The sequence below is a fragment of the Sceloporus occidentalis genome, unplaced genomic scaffold, assembly GCF_023333645.1.
Source record: "Sceloporus occidentalis isolate IW3139 unplaced genomic scaffold, rSceOcc1.0.p SCAF_21, whole genome shotgun sequence".
Classification (NCBI taxonomy): domain Eukaryota; kingdom Metazoa; phylum Chordata; class Lepidosauria; order Squamata; family Phrynosomatidae; genus Sceloporus; species Sceloporus occidentalis.
Genome location: NW_028317001.1, coordinates 13,187,837 through 13,201,738, shown reverse-complemented (window position 1 = coordinate 13,201,738; position 13,902 = coordinate 13,187,837). Strand labels below are relative to the sequence as shown.

The window sequence follows — 13,902 nt, the reverse complement described above, 5'->3', positions numbered from 1 at the left end:
GTGTGTTTTGGACCTTTCTTGGCCGCAAACTGTCCATAGCCTGCAATGCATCTCCTAATTCTGTTGGCAGTCCCTCCCTCCCAACACTTTCTCATTTCCCCCCAAAATCTGAGCAAAGCTGGCAGATGGAAAGAGGTTTTAAAGCAGCATTTAAATCTGCAATATTTGTTTATAAAAGACTAAATGTCCCAAATGCTATTATCAGTTTTGTAGCTATTATTACAGAAAGACGTAGAGTGCAAACTCCTCAAGTACCTTTATTTTCTGGAGTGAGATGGGCTTTTCCAACTGACTCACTGTGAAGATCTCCGGTGGTCCAAGCAGCCAAACTGCGACCCTGTAATAATAATAATAATGATGATAATGATAATATTTTTATATCCCTCTCTCTTCAGCCAAAAGGCTATCAGAGTGGATTACAAATTGTTAATTAGACATTTAGTCATTATGGCTCTTAGCCCAGCAGACCCTTAAATTCCTGAAATCTCGCTGCCATCATCCAGTGAATTATAAAAGGGTTTCCCTTAACCTACACTGGGACCAGTTAAGGAACCTTATTTCTACTTCTTTACTTATCTTCCCAAGCATCAACTGAGCCAAACCACCTGTAAAAGGAGCGTTGAGTAGCAGATACTCCAAGGAGATATTTACTGTAAATAACAAAATATAACTGAAATATAAGTCATACAAGATATTTAGAATCTTGCAGGTACAATATTTGTAAGTATATAATATTCAATTCATACAAGCTATTAAAACAAATAAATAAACCTAAGCGTCCAATTCTGAGACTAACTTCCAAGATCCGCTCTTTAACTCTCTCTCTCGATCTCCAACCGACACAATTCCCCCAACTGTCTCTTGGTCTCTCAGGCCTTATATCTCCTTCTCACGGAAGCTTCCAGAAGAACCTTTATCTTGCTCTCTGATTGGTCAAGAGAGCCTTCCGTAGCAGTGATGTCATTCTGCATTTGCGTAAACCTCCTTTTACTGCCTGAAGAAGACCTCCATTGACTGGATCCCAGTTATTACACAAACACTTCAAGGGTTTGTGCCTAACGATGACTAAACCGCTTCTAAACTGCATCCAAACCGCTCCTGGTCTTCTTGACGCTCAGAAACGCCTCGCAAATGAAGCCGGAAGCAGCGTACTGTAAGTGGAGGGACAAGATGCGTGGCTTAAGGAAAGCTAGAGCGTCCGGCAACAGCGCCGTCTCTTTGCCTGGAGCCACTGCAGTGGAATTTCTATCCTTGGAGCCAAATGGGGCAGAGGAGCCTGTCCTTGAGTATTTACTCATTGCTGAGAAGAAACAACATATTGAACAGCAACCATGCCCTCCAGACTTTGTGAGCAAACCATGCTTTTCAACAGCCCATAGTGTTATCTCAGTGTATGAACTCTTAGACAAAAAACTGGTAATCAACTTAAGCGTCTTAAACTCCCCTTTGATAACTTTATACCAAAAGCTACAGCTCTAAAAGAAAGCTTGGGTCAATCCAGCAGCACAGGACCCAGAAAGGAAGGAAAGCTGGGCTGAAAGAGAACAGAATCCATGATCCTAGGAGCAGTTCAGCAGCTGTTTCAAAGGAGCTGGGAAAGGAAAACGCAAGAGGACTCTGCAAGCACACCAAGCCATGCTGCAAATGGCCTAGGATTGATCAAGCAATGGCAGATGGAGTTCCTATAGAGCTGTTAGACTTTCTGTGAGCCAACTTCTACATAGACACCGCTATAGCATTGATACGCTTGCTGTGGAGTGGCTTCCCAGTATATCTGCACATAAGAGTATTGTGCTAACATTTGAACCGTCTCTAATTCCTCTTCAGTTGGTGAAAATGAAGGGGTTTTTGACCAACTTTGAAATAATAACAAGGTGAGTTTATAGCGATAATACGACTTCCCTGACACTTCCGCTGTTCTGAGGTCAACTTCTAAGAAGGCACTTTTAAAACAGAGAAGACACATGCACTAGAACATAATGGAGTCAATGAGCGCTAGCTGTGAAGACAAAGAAGGAGAAGTAATTTTGGGGCGATCTATTCTGCCTCCTTTGGATTCGACTATTCTTTCAGAAAGGGTTTTTCTTTTTTAATTTCCTTTCTGATTATAACTCCTAAGGCTTCATCTTTTTCCCTGGCAGCAATGAAGATTGGGGCTAGATATATTACCGATATTGCTGTTGATTGCTTTGAGGATGCCCTCATTTAGTTATAGTTTTGTTGTCTATATTTTAACCGAATTGAATTTTATACCTTTTACATGCAAGAGTATTATGTAATTTACTTGTGTTGTACTTTTATTATGCTGTTCCTACAGCTGTATTGTATTTTAACATTTTGTATGCAAATGGCCTTTGTTCTAAGTATTAATAACTGATTGATTGCTAATGTTATAATTGCAGGGATTAATGGATTTGTTGCTTCAACTGGCAAAGATTGCAGGGGAATCACTCTCTACTCTGCATCCTCCATCTGGCTAGAAACAAGGAGGCTAAATTACATCTTCTTCATCCTGTCTCTCCAAGGAAGTGGAAAAGAATATTCTTCTCAGTTCCCAATGATCTGGGAAGAGCCAGTTAAAAATGTCAATCATCGTTTCCACACAGGAAAATATATCAAAATGAATCATTGAATGACAAGCTGAAAGCAACTCTGGTTGGTACTTTATGCATTAGGCTGAATGGCGTTGCTAGAGGCCCTGCCCCAGGAGCTAGGATTCAGCTCCCAAACCTCAGGTCCAGGGAGGATTCAGGGAGAGCTTATGGGAGCCAATGGGGAATGTTGCCTTCTCCTCCTGGTTGCTTTCCTGCACTCTTTTGTCAGGCTTGAAGACAACACAAGGTTAGTTCATGTAGTAATTATGGAGTAGGAAGAAGAAAGTTCAACTGAAAACCAACCCTAGGATGGGATGGGTTGGGAAAGAAGGACTCAGGCTCTTAGACTGTTCCTGACCGCTTTTACTTTCCCAGTGAGAGTGGGTTTGTTCTTCATTGGAATCCTATTCTTGGGGGTTTACAGACAAGATAGTCTTCTTAAAGACTAAGGGGTTTTTCCAAAATCCCTCTGCTTCTCCCTCCCAGAAAACATGGCTTCCCTTTGACATCTAGCTATGATGCTGAGTACTACACAAAGATTTCCCATCTCCCTTCTTGAAATGGTTCTGGTTCTGGAGGGAGAAAACCAACCCTTCTTTCCACAAAGTGTTGGCCAGCCTTGCTCCAAGATGCCGTGACAGTCCCTGGTGTAGAGAGGCCTGTGGGGAGGATGGCATGGACCCACGGAGGGTGGGTTTCCCCACTGTCTCTTGGCTAAAGAGAGCCTCCGTGTCGAGAGGCAGGCGGCCCTTTCCCTCTGAATCCCAGCTGCCCAGGAGGAGAGCAACCTCAGCAGAGGAAGGCTCTCTCTTTGGAGCAATGGAAAGGCATTTCTTGGACTGGCTCTTCCTGGGAAAAGGAGACGGGGCTCGCTGGGCTTTTTCTGGACCCTTGGCTTATTTGGCTGTTTAGTAGGGCTAGCGCAAGGTGAGCTTATGGCAGAAGGAGGAGAACCAGCTTATGATGTTCTTCAGAGGCAAAAAAGATAGACTGGTTTGTCCTCAGAAACCCACCTTAGGATGGGAAAGGAGACAGAGCAAAGAGGCCGTTCTGTACTTTCCAGTCCCCAAAGGCTGGCTCTTGCATGTGGGGATGAGCTAACCACAATCCATGTGGGATTTGCAGCATACAGAGAGAGGCATTTAGAAATCCAAGCCAGAGAGACCTAGTGCCTCTTAAACTACACATCCCACCATTTCATAGCATGTAGGCATTAAAACTCCAAAAAGAAACAGTGCTGTGACAGTGTAGTGTGAAAGAACCCTTTGATTCCTCTTTATCTGTTTAGACTACATCTTACGGGATCCTGGGATTTGTAGTGTAGTCGGCACTAGAACTTTCTTGCAGAAAACTCCAAGTATCCCTTCCAAATGTGCAAAGCCTGAGGGATTCCCTACAGTGATGTCATATCAGTTAAAGTAGAATCCTTGTAGTGTAATTCTTTGGGCATCAGCCCAAAGGAACCATTTCATAGGAGCTGTTGAAATCCACATTCCTGTTGGAGTACTCTGCAAACACAGCCAATAACTTCAAGAGGCTGAGAGGTCTGTCCCTTTCTCTTCTTGACAGACCCTGAAACCAATCCTGGCCAGTTCCATCAGGGCTAGCCTGCAAGAAGAAACTCTTCCGTCTATAACTGTCGTCTTCCGGCCTGCGAGGGAGTTGACCAGGCAGGCCGAGCTCCATCAGGGCTAGCCTGGAAGAAGAGACTCCTCCCTCCATAACTGCCATCTTCTGGCCTGCAACAAATCCCAGCCCCCCATCTGTCCAAAGGAGGGCAACTAAAATGTTGAAGGGTCTGGAAGGCTGAGAGAGTGAGGCTTGCCCAAGGCTTCAGTCCTTTTGAAAGCCTTTTTGCTTTGTCTTCTAGAAGGTGTTGCTTCTTGCACTGAAGAATGAGAGGAACCTTGTGCCAACCAAAAGGTTAACATTCTCTGGAGTTATGTCTGATAATATGTATATATAGGATTGCAATACCTGTTCATTTATTAAAAGTTTTTTAGTGCCTCCCATATCATAGAATCTCATAGCTATGTCTCTTAATAGCAGTTAACCAAATTAAAGAGTATATAAAACAAAAACATGAAACAAGCTAGACAAGGAAACTGTTACATGGATTTGTAATTGGTTGACTGGCCGAACCCAAAGGGTGCTCAACTATGGCTCCTTTTCATCCTGGAGAGAAGTGACCAGTCAGGTGTCCAGTGGGGTTCTGTCCAGGGCCCAGTGCTATTCAACATCTTTATCAAGGACTTGGATGACAGAATTGAGGGCATACTTATCAAATTTGCAGATGGCACCAAAAGGGATCTTAAATTTGCCATCCTTCGTCGCATCATCCTGTCTTGAATGCTATTTAACATCTACATGAAACCACCTGGAGAGATCATCCGGAGGTATGGGATGGAGTTTTATCAGTACGCTTATGACATCCAATATCTCTCCATGCCCCAGACTTCAGCGTCAACTAAGGAAGGCATCTCCCCTGTGAATGAATGTCTTGAGGGAGTAATGGGCAAGATGAGGAAATCAGATTGAAAGTGAATCCATTGAAGACAGAAGTACTTGTTGTTGGAGCCTCTAACCCAGGTATGGAGGTTTGTCTACCGCTCCTGGACGGGGTCACAGTTCCCCTAAAGGACTATGTTTGCAGTTTGGGGGTGCTCCTGGTTCCTTTGCTCCAGATGTCAGCTCAAATAGATGCGACGGCCAAGAGTGCCTGTTATCAGCTTCGGTTGATACGCCAGCTGCGCCCTTTCCTGGAATCTGAAGACCCCAAAACTATGGTTCATGTACTGGTAAGCTCACATCTTGACTTCTGCAATGCGCTCTACATAGGGCTACCCTTGCAGTAAGTCTGGAAACTTCAACTAATTCAAAATATGGCAGCTCACTGTGACTATTTATTGATTGATTGATTTAGGTTCAGGTGAGCTTTATTTATAAATTCACATACAGTTATACATTTGCGATTGTACTTTGCAGTTATTTATAACTTCTGCCAGCATCTCTTGAACATACACGATATTTACAGATGGATCATATTTACAACTTCTAATACCTTCCAATACATGTTCTATTTATTATCTTGGCATAACCTATATATTCTGTACTGATATTTTGCCCTTTCCTGTATTTTCCGCTTACATTAGAAAAGAGGTAGAGAGCAAACTCTTCAAGTATCTTTATTTTATTTTCTGGAGTGAGATGGGCTTTTCCAACTGACTCACTTATAATTAGTATTAACTATTAATGAGTCCTTCTTTCTGGGAATGGCTCAAGCCCTTAAAGGCTCAGCCCCCTTCCTCCTCCTTCTCCATTTTCTCCTCTGGAGGGACTGAGCATGCTCAGTGGCAGCCAGGGCAGCCATCTTCCTTCAGGGCAGAGGGGCTTCAGTGGCTGCTACTGAGCATGCCCAGATCTCTTGAGGACCATGCTCAGTACTCTCCCTCCCTCCCTTGGTGTTTCCATGGTGACAATGGACTCTGCCTGGCAACAGTGAAGGAGGCCATTCTCAGAGGCACAAAGACACTCCTCTGGGGGATGACATCACTGGTGGGCAACCGTCCAATCAGAGGGCAGCTGTTGGGAAAGAAGCTTCTAGAAGGTGGCTGCTGAGACTAGAGAGGCCTGAATGGGGTCGTAGGATGCTGTGGCTTTGACCATTGGCTGCTTAGGAAGAAGAAGGGCTCCTTCTGGGTCTCCTTGGCAGGGAAGGGAAGGTGGGGCTGTAGCGGGTGAACCCCAAATCCACAAACCCGAAGGCCCGTGGCCTGCCAGAGGACAAGCAGAGTCAAAGAGGCCGAACTGGCTAGGATAAAAAACGCTTTATTCTCTTGGCCAAGGGCAGCAGCACACACACACACAGCAAGGTGGGAGTTATCAAAACTGCAGCCCCGAGGGCCTCTTGCCATCTTCTTTTATGCCCTTCTAACTCTACTTTTCCTAGCGTAAGCCAATCACAAAAGCGAAGCAGCATTCTGTCCTACATTTTCTTTTTGGCATTACATTTGCTTGGCATTACATTTGCTTGCTTGCTTGGAATGTACAGAGAGATAACTGTAAGATACATACTCGGCTAAGCTAGGCTCTTCAAGGCCGCTGGTTAAACACAGGCCATTGTATTCAAAGCCCTCCAGAGGAAGGAGGGGGTGATTATGTGAGTGTGTATACTACTGCCACACATACAGAAAGAAAGGGTGGGGGCCAGCATAGCCCATTTGCACTTTACTCTGTAGGCTCAATCTATGGGCCTTCTGTAACTATTGATTCTTTTGCAAAGCAAAGTACAGAAGCAAGAAAGCATTATTATTATTGTGTTCCTCTCATTCCCCCCTTTTTCTCTTTGAAAGTTGTGAAAACAAGTTTCACTATGAATGTTCATCATATGCCCTCATTATCATCATTTCTTTTGCTACAAAGCTTGCAGTGGTCTTAGTAATACTTCTCTTTATACATTGCAATAAGCATGGCACTAACATACATAACAATAGCCCTATTGTGAGGACAATTATTCCTGTTCCAAACAGACCTTTTAACCATCCAAAGTTTGGCAACCAGGATGTCAGCCAGTCCCATAGATTCCATCCTTTTCCCATGTGAGGAACCTCTGCTATTTTTGCTATTCTGTCGACATGCTGTCTGACATCTTCTTCATTGTCTGGGATGTATACACAACACTCCTGTTTTATTAGTGTACACACTCCTCCCTGACTGGCTAACATGGTGTCCAGTGCTAGCCTGTTCTGCAACACCATTTTTCTGATTTCTTTCTGTTCTTTGGCTAGACCAATGAGGGCTTCACCTGTCTTATTTGCCATGATTTCTACCACAGCCTGCAGTCTATATACTGCATTCAATAGGCCTCTATGGCCTCTCCAGTGTCTCATTGGGGCATAAGTTTTTACAAGCTGCCTGCTTTCTTCCAAATCTTGATAATTTCTGATTGTCATGGCTGGAAGTATTGTGGCTACATAACAATTCCCACTCCAGTTCTCAGGCAAAATGGCATATGCACGTGTCCCACAGATAAAATAATGTCCTTTCAAAGCAGGGAACGACCTTTTACATGATGCAGACACTGTCCATGATGCATAATAACCACTTACATTCTGATTTTGCAAGGTGTATCCTGCCACCCAGCTACCATTGATATATGCCCCATTTATTTTTAGGTTGACTTTACACTTACTGATGCCCACTCTTGGTCCTGTGGTCTCATTGCATTGCCAGCACCATTGTCCTGCCTTTTGACCAATTCTATAGTACCCTTGGGTGGAGGGTTCAGACTTTACCCAACTCCAGCCCGTGCTGTTGTCTGGTCTATATGGTTTGGCCAATTCAGCAGAGTTCAATGGTACTACCTCAAAGGGCATCCCAGTGTGTGAGTCAAGGGGCCTTTGGTGACACACCCAGCAGTCAGATACATTTAAAGCGTTCCCAATTTTCTGTGAGTATACCAAAAGGGAATTACTTTCTGAAAATCCGTGACATCTCGGTGGGAATATGAACATAATTGCTATGAAACCAGCTAACCAAATGATTACCATATGGTTAAGTGTGAGGCAGCTTAATCTGGATGAAGGTGGGCATATAGGAGGGGGTGATGAAAATGTTTGTGTTTGTGTTTCTACATCAATTGTGCAACACATCCCGTTTCCCATAAGTCCCTTCTGCCTTTCAGAATGGCTCTCGGAAGCCACTCCTCCTGTTTCTTCGAGGCTGATCTTAGCATCATGACCTCGGAAGGGGGGCTCACGTTGCGATGCTGCCCCTTCCTCCATCTCCATCTGTAGGATGTTTGGTGATCTTTACCTGCAAAGGATTGTCTTTATTGGTCTGTATGGTCCACACAGGTCTCTGTTGGGTGTGGTCCTTCTTGATGCGAGTGTAATGGACCCAAGGTTTAACTCCTTCCAATTTAACTGCAGTTGGAGTTGTCAGCAAAATCACAAATGGTCCCTTCCACTTGGGTCCCAGGGTAGACGTTTTCCAATCTTTTAGCCACACAGTGTCCCCTGGAGAGAAAGAATGTAAAGCAGTAAAGGGGAACGGATATCTGATTTCACCCACATATTTGTACAACTGTTGCAAAATAATCCCTAATGCTTGGACCTCTTTAGCTAACCTGTTGGGACCCAAGATTCCTGGATCTGCATGCAATTGGGGAATTGCTAATGGTGGTCTGCCAAACACCAATTCATAAGGTGACAGTCCCAAAAACCTGGTGGGTGTACACCTGACTTTTAACAACGCCATTGGTAAAACCTTAACCCAATTTAGTTTAGTTTTCTTCAAGTACAACTTTGGGCTGTAACACAGGTCTCTTGTAGGGGTTTTGACTTGGCTCTGGTCACACAACCTTTGGAGGCATCTCTGCACATACTTGAGAGCCAGTCAATATATATATATATATATATATAAATATATATATATATAGTTTGTTCAGTCAAATATCTCAGTGTCTCTTCTCCTAAGTGACACAGACTGTACATGTAAATGACAACTTCTGAACCAAGTTGGGATGGCCTAGCCTTCTGGGATGGGAAACAGTGTGGCTGAGTTAAGCATAGCTCAGTCTTTAACTGTGCTGACCAAATGGCTGTAATAAAGTTATTATTATTTCTCCAATCTCAAACTTGTCTTCTACTTAGGCCTTTAAATTTCCAACAGGGTTTGAATTTAATGTGAGCTGATAACTTTAACAGTTTAAATAAGTTTGACAGCTTCTTCCAACAAAAGAGAAATAGCCACAATGTTTCTGAGACAGCCCGGCTATCTTTGGCTCACAGGGTCCCTATTTTTATTGAAACAGGCTACAGGCTTATTCCAGGAACCAAGATGCTAGGTCTGCTGATGTCTGGTAATCCTAAAACAGGTGGGCTACAGTTGTCTTCTTGGTGTTTGCCTGTCCACAAAAAAAGTGCAGACTCTAGTAGTTTTTCTTTTAACATATCATACAGTGGCTTCACCAGAGAAGCAAGGTTTAAAATCCATATTTGACAGTATCTTGCCATCAGCTGTCTGCTAAGACTCTTGTATTCTGTTTTCTACTTTAGTCTTCTTCTTCCTCCACATCTCTCATTACCATGGCAGGAACATCCTAGGAAGTGGAATAGAATGGGAGCTCTAGGATAGAATTCATGGCACCCTTTCCGCATCCACGCCTTCTTCCTCATCCTCATGCATCATCATTCCACATACTCTCATCTGGCCTCTCCAGTCCAATGGGACACATCATCCTCCTTCAGTGCTGCTGGGCCAGCAAACTTGCTTTTTCCTGCATCTGCTTCTCACTGTTCCTTAAACTTCTGTCTGCCAAGGCTGGGACATTCCTCAGTCCTTCTACAACTTCTTCCAGGTATGGTTACAAAAGATTTAAAACTCACTCAGGATTACAACCTCCAAAAACTCAAAAACACTAAATTGATGAAACAGTGTCCTTTTCCCAAAAATCAAAAATCAAAATCCAAACAGTCCCAAACACTCTCAAAAGTGGTTGAATTTCATAAACATCAAAAGTTTAAAAAACAAGAACTGAAAAACTCTTTAAAGTCTGGAAATGCCTTTCTTTGTTAGAAATCCTTCTCAGACTCTTTCAACTTAGCAAGATGTCTCTCTGTAATTTTATTGTTGTTGTTGTTGCTGCTGTTATCAAGTGCAGCTAAAACTTATTCTGCAATGGTAACTTCATCTCCTTTTTCATTAAGATAGCACTCTTGTTATGCTCTGGAACCCTTGTTGACTCTCTAGTGCCTCCAGTGTTCACTTTTAAAGTATTGCAAGAACTCTCTCTTTTTCTCTCTCATGCCTTCTTAAAACAAACCTTCCTTGTTCTCTCTGTAGTGCACACAGTGTCTTATCTCTGGCCTTGCCTTGAGGAACTGAAAGGACAGGTTACTCACCTGTAATGGTATTTCTTCGAGTGGTCATCTGCGAATTCATACAAATGGGTTTTACTGCGCCTGCGCAGTGCTGTTCGGAAACCTCTAGAATCACTGGGCAAAGTACACTTTGCAACATATAGAAACTTTTTGGCGGTAACCCCGCCCCCCTCCTATAAAGCCCCGGTTCCCGCTCTTTTCCCCAGTTCCAAAATTTTTCCGCCAAGCAGGCGATGTCAACAGAGCCAATCAAGCAGGACACCGAGGGGAGGATGGGCGGGATTTGTATGAATTCGCAGATGACCACTCGAAGAAATACCATTACAGGTGAGTAACCTGTCCTTCTTCTTCGTGGTCTCTGCGAATCATACAAATGGGTTTAGACTGGCAAGCTTAGGTTACGGCGGAGGGAGTGTCCTGAAACCAAGCTAGGTAAAGCAATGCATTTTATTGAACAATAAACTTCAAACCAGTCCAAACATGTGTCAATATCCTTGTTATCTGAGAGATACTCTACATTATCTACAAGGCAACACCACATCCAAGGGAGGAAAAACGAACCCTGGATGGCAAGGTAAAATGTAAACACCTGTATAAAACAGTATCATAATATGGATAGGCAGCAGTTTGGTCAATGCAAACCTGAAACCAACACTGCCCTCCCAAAGGCTGCATCCCTCCTAGACCTGGTGTCCAGCCTGTAATGTTTAATAAAAGTCAAAGGCTGGGACCAAGTCGCAGCCTTGCACACATCCTCTAAAGAAACTCCTGCCAAAAAGGCAGAGGATGCCGCAACCGCCCTGGTCGCATGCGAGCGTACCCTTGCCGGAGCCGGTTTGCCCAAAAGCTCATAACAGAGGTGAATAGTGTTTGCCACCCACTTTGACAATCTCTGAGATGATACCGGTAGTCCCTTCCTCGGCTCCGAATAACATTGGAATAGTCTCTCGGAGCGGCTCGAACCCGCAGTCCTGTCCAAGTAGAAAGCCAAGGCTCGCCGAACGTCCAGCATATGCAAGCTGCGTTCCTCGGCCGTGGACGGGTTCGAGGCTAAGGAAGGCAAAACAATGTCCTGGCATGTGTGAAAAAATGAGACCACCTTAGGGAGGAAGGTGATATCCGTCCGGAGCACCACCTTATCCCTATGGAACCAAAGGTAGGGCTCATCCCTCCGTAAAGCACACAGCTCGCCCGCCCGGCGTGCAGAAGTTATGGCCACCAGGAATACAGTCTTCCAAGTCAATAGTCTCAAGTCTGTTGTGGCCAAGGGTTCGAAGGGCTTGGATTGGAGAGCAGACAGTACCAAATCCAAACTCCAAGCCGGGGCAGGAGCTGAGACCTGGGGGTGGAGGTTGTTGTAGCCCTTCAGGAAGTTCTTAACAAGGGGGTCCCTAAAAAAGGAGGGCAGACCATCGTATTGGAAATGTGCACAAATAGATGAAAGATAGACCTTAATGGACGAGAGGCAGAGCCCCGCATCCACTAAAGACATCAGGAATTCCAGTACCACCAGTACTGTAACCGCATCTGGCGGTAAGGCTCTCTCTTCAAGAAAGTGCAGGAATCTCCTCCACTTGGAGGCGTAGGACTTCTGGGTAGCCGGCTTGCGTGCGGCGCGAATTACCCTCTGTACCGAGGGTGGGAGAGACATCAGCTGCGGAGCCTCCACGCTACCATCGGTAGCGAGTCGATGTCTGGATGCCGAACTCTCCCTCCCTGGAGAGTGAGGAGATCTGGCCACGGTTCCAACCGGAGGAACTCGTCGTTGGAGAGGTGGATCAGCGACGGGAACCACGGCTGTCTCGGCCACCATGGTGTAATGAGGATCACGTCGACACGGTCCCTCAACATCTTGGAGATTACCCTGGTGAGGAGAGGAAACGGGGGAAAGGCGTACAGCATCTCTCCGGACCAATCGAAGGCGAAGGCGTCTCCGAGGGATCTCTCGTCATGCCTTCGGGAGCAGAACTGGGGACAATGAGTGTTGGAGGCAGTCGCGAACAGGTCGATCCCGGGGGCTCCCCACCGACGGAACAAGTCGCTGACTGTCTCCGGGTGCAACCTCCACTCGTGGCAGGTTGAGGAAGCCCTGCTGAGCTGGTCCGCTAGCGTGTTGTCGTCTCCCGGGAGATGAATCGCCTGAAGGCGAATGTGCCTCTGGATGCACCAGTCCCAAATTCTTAATGTGATCTCCAGGAGTGTCGTCGACTTGGTGCCTCCTTGTTTGTTTATATAGTACATCACGGTGGTGTTGTCCGTTCTGAGAAGGACCACCTTGTCCGTGACACTGGATTCGAAAGCTCTCAGCGCCTTCTCCACCGCCAACATCTCCAGTGCGTTGATGTGGAGAAGACACTCTTGTCGAGACCACCTCTCCCTTACAGATAGGTCCAAAAGATGGGCGCCCCAACCTTCCATCGACGCATCCGTCGTTAGGGTCAGCTGTGGTCGGGGCTCGGCGAAAGGCATGCCGACGCAGACGTTGTGGGAGTCTAACCACCACCGGAGGGAGGCTGCGACGGGTCTCGGTACGGTAAGCCACTTGTTTGGAGAGTCCGACATGGGGTTGAAGACTGAGAGGAACCATGCCTGAAGAGGCCTCAGTCGTAGTCTCGCCCAAGGAGTCACGAAAGTCGTGGATGCCATATGACCTAAGGCCACTTGGACGTCTCTCGCCCTCACTCTCCTGTGGAGCTGTACGGTGTTCACCGCAGCCGACAAGGTCAAGAATCGGTCCTGAGGCAAAAACGCGGTGCATTCTTCTGAGTCTAGAATGGCGCCTATGAAGCGGACCTGCTTGGATGGTGTCAGGGAAGATTTCTGTAGGTTGACCACTAGTCCCAGATCTGAAAGGAGGAGCAGAGTGAAGCGGACGGCCTCCTGGAGCTCCTCCCGGGAGGGGGCTGCCAACAGCCAATCGTCCAGGTACGGGTAGACCCTGATGCCCTTGCGGTGAAGGAATGCCACAATCGGTGCCATGCATTTCGTGAACACCCTTGGAGCGGTGGCCAAACCAAACGGCAGGACGTTGTAGTGATAGGCGTCGGAGCCGATGGCGAAGGCGAGGAATCTCCTGTGAGAGTCTCGAATCCCTATGTGGAAATAAGCGTCCTTTAGGTCGACTGTGGCAAACCAGAGACCCTGATGAAGCAATGGTAAAACAAAAGCCAAAGTTACCATTCGGAAACGTCGGTATCGAAGAAAAAGATTAAGATGTCTTAAGTCCAAAATAGGCCTAATCCCACCATCCGACTTCGGTACCGTGAAGTACCTTGAGAAGAAGGATCTAGACAACAGTTCGGGTGGGACAGGTGAAATTGCACCTTTTTGGAGGAGAGAGCGCACTTCGTCGAGAAGGGTGTCCGAGGGGACTGTGGAAATAAAAGCTCCGGTGGGTGGGAGCTCTTCAAACTCAAGGGTATAGC

The 13,902-nt window shown here is 45.8% G+C and overlaps 1 pseudogene; it reads right to left on the bottom strand.

Annotated features, from left to right (window-relative positions):
* Nucleotides 1-13,657, bottom strand: part of LOC149301633 (uncharacterized) — a 70,613-nt pseudogene extending 56,956 nt beyond the window's left edge.
* Between the last annotated feature and the right edge of the window lie 245 nt (nucleotides 13,658-13,902).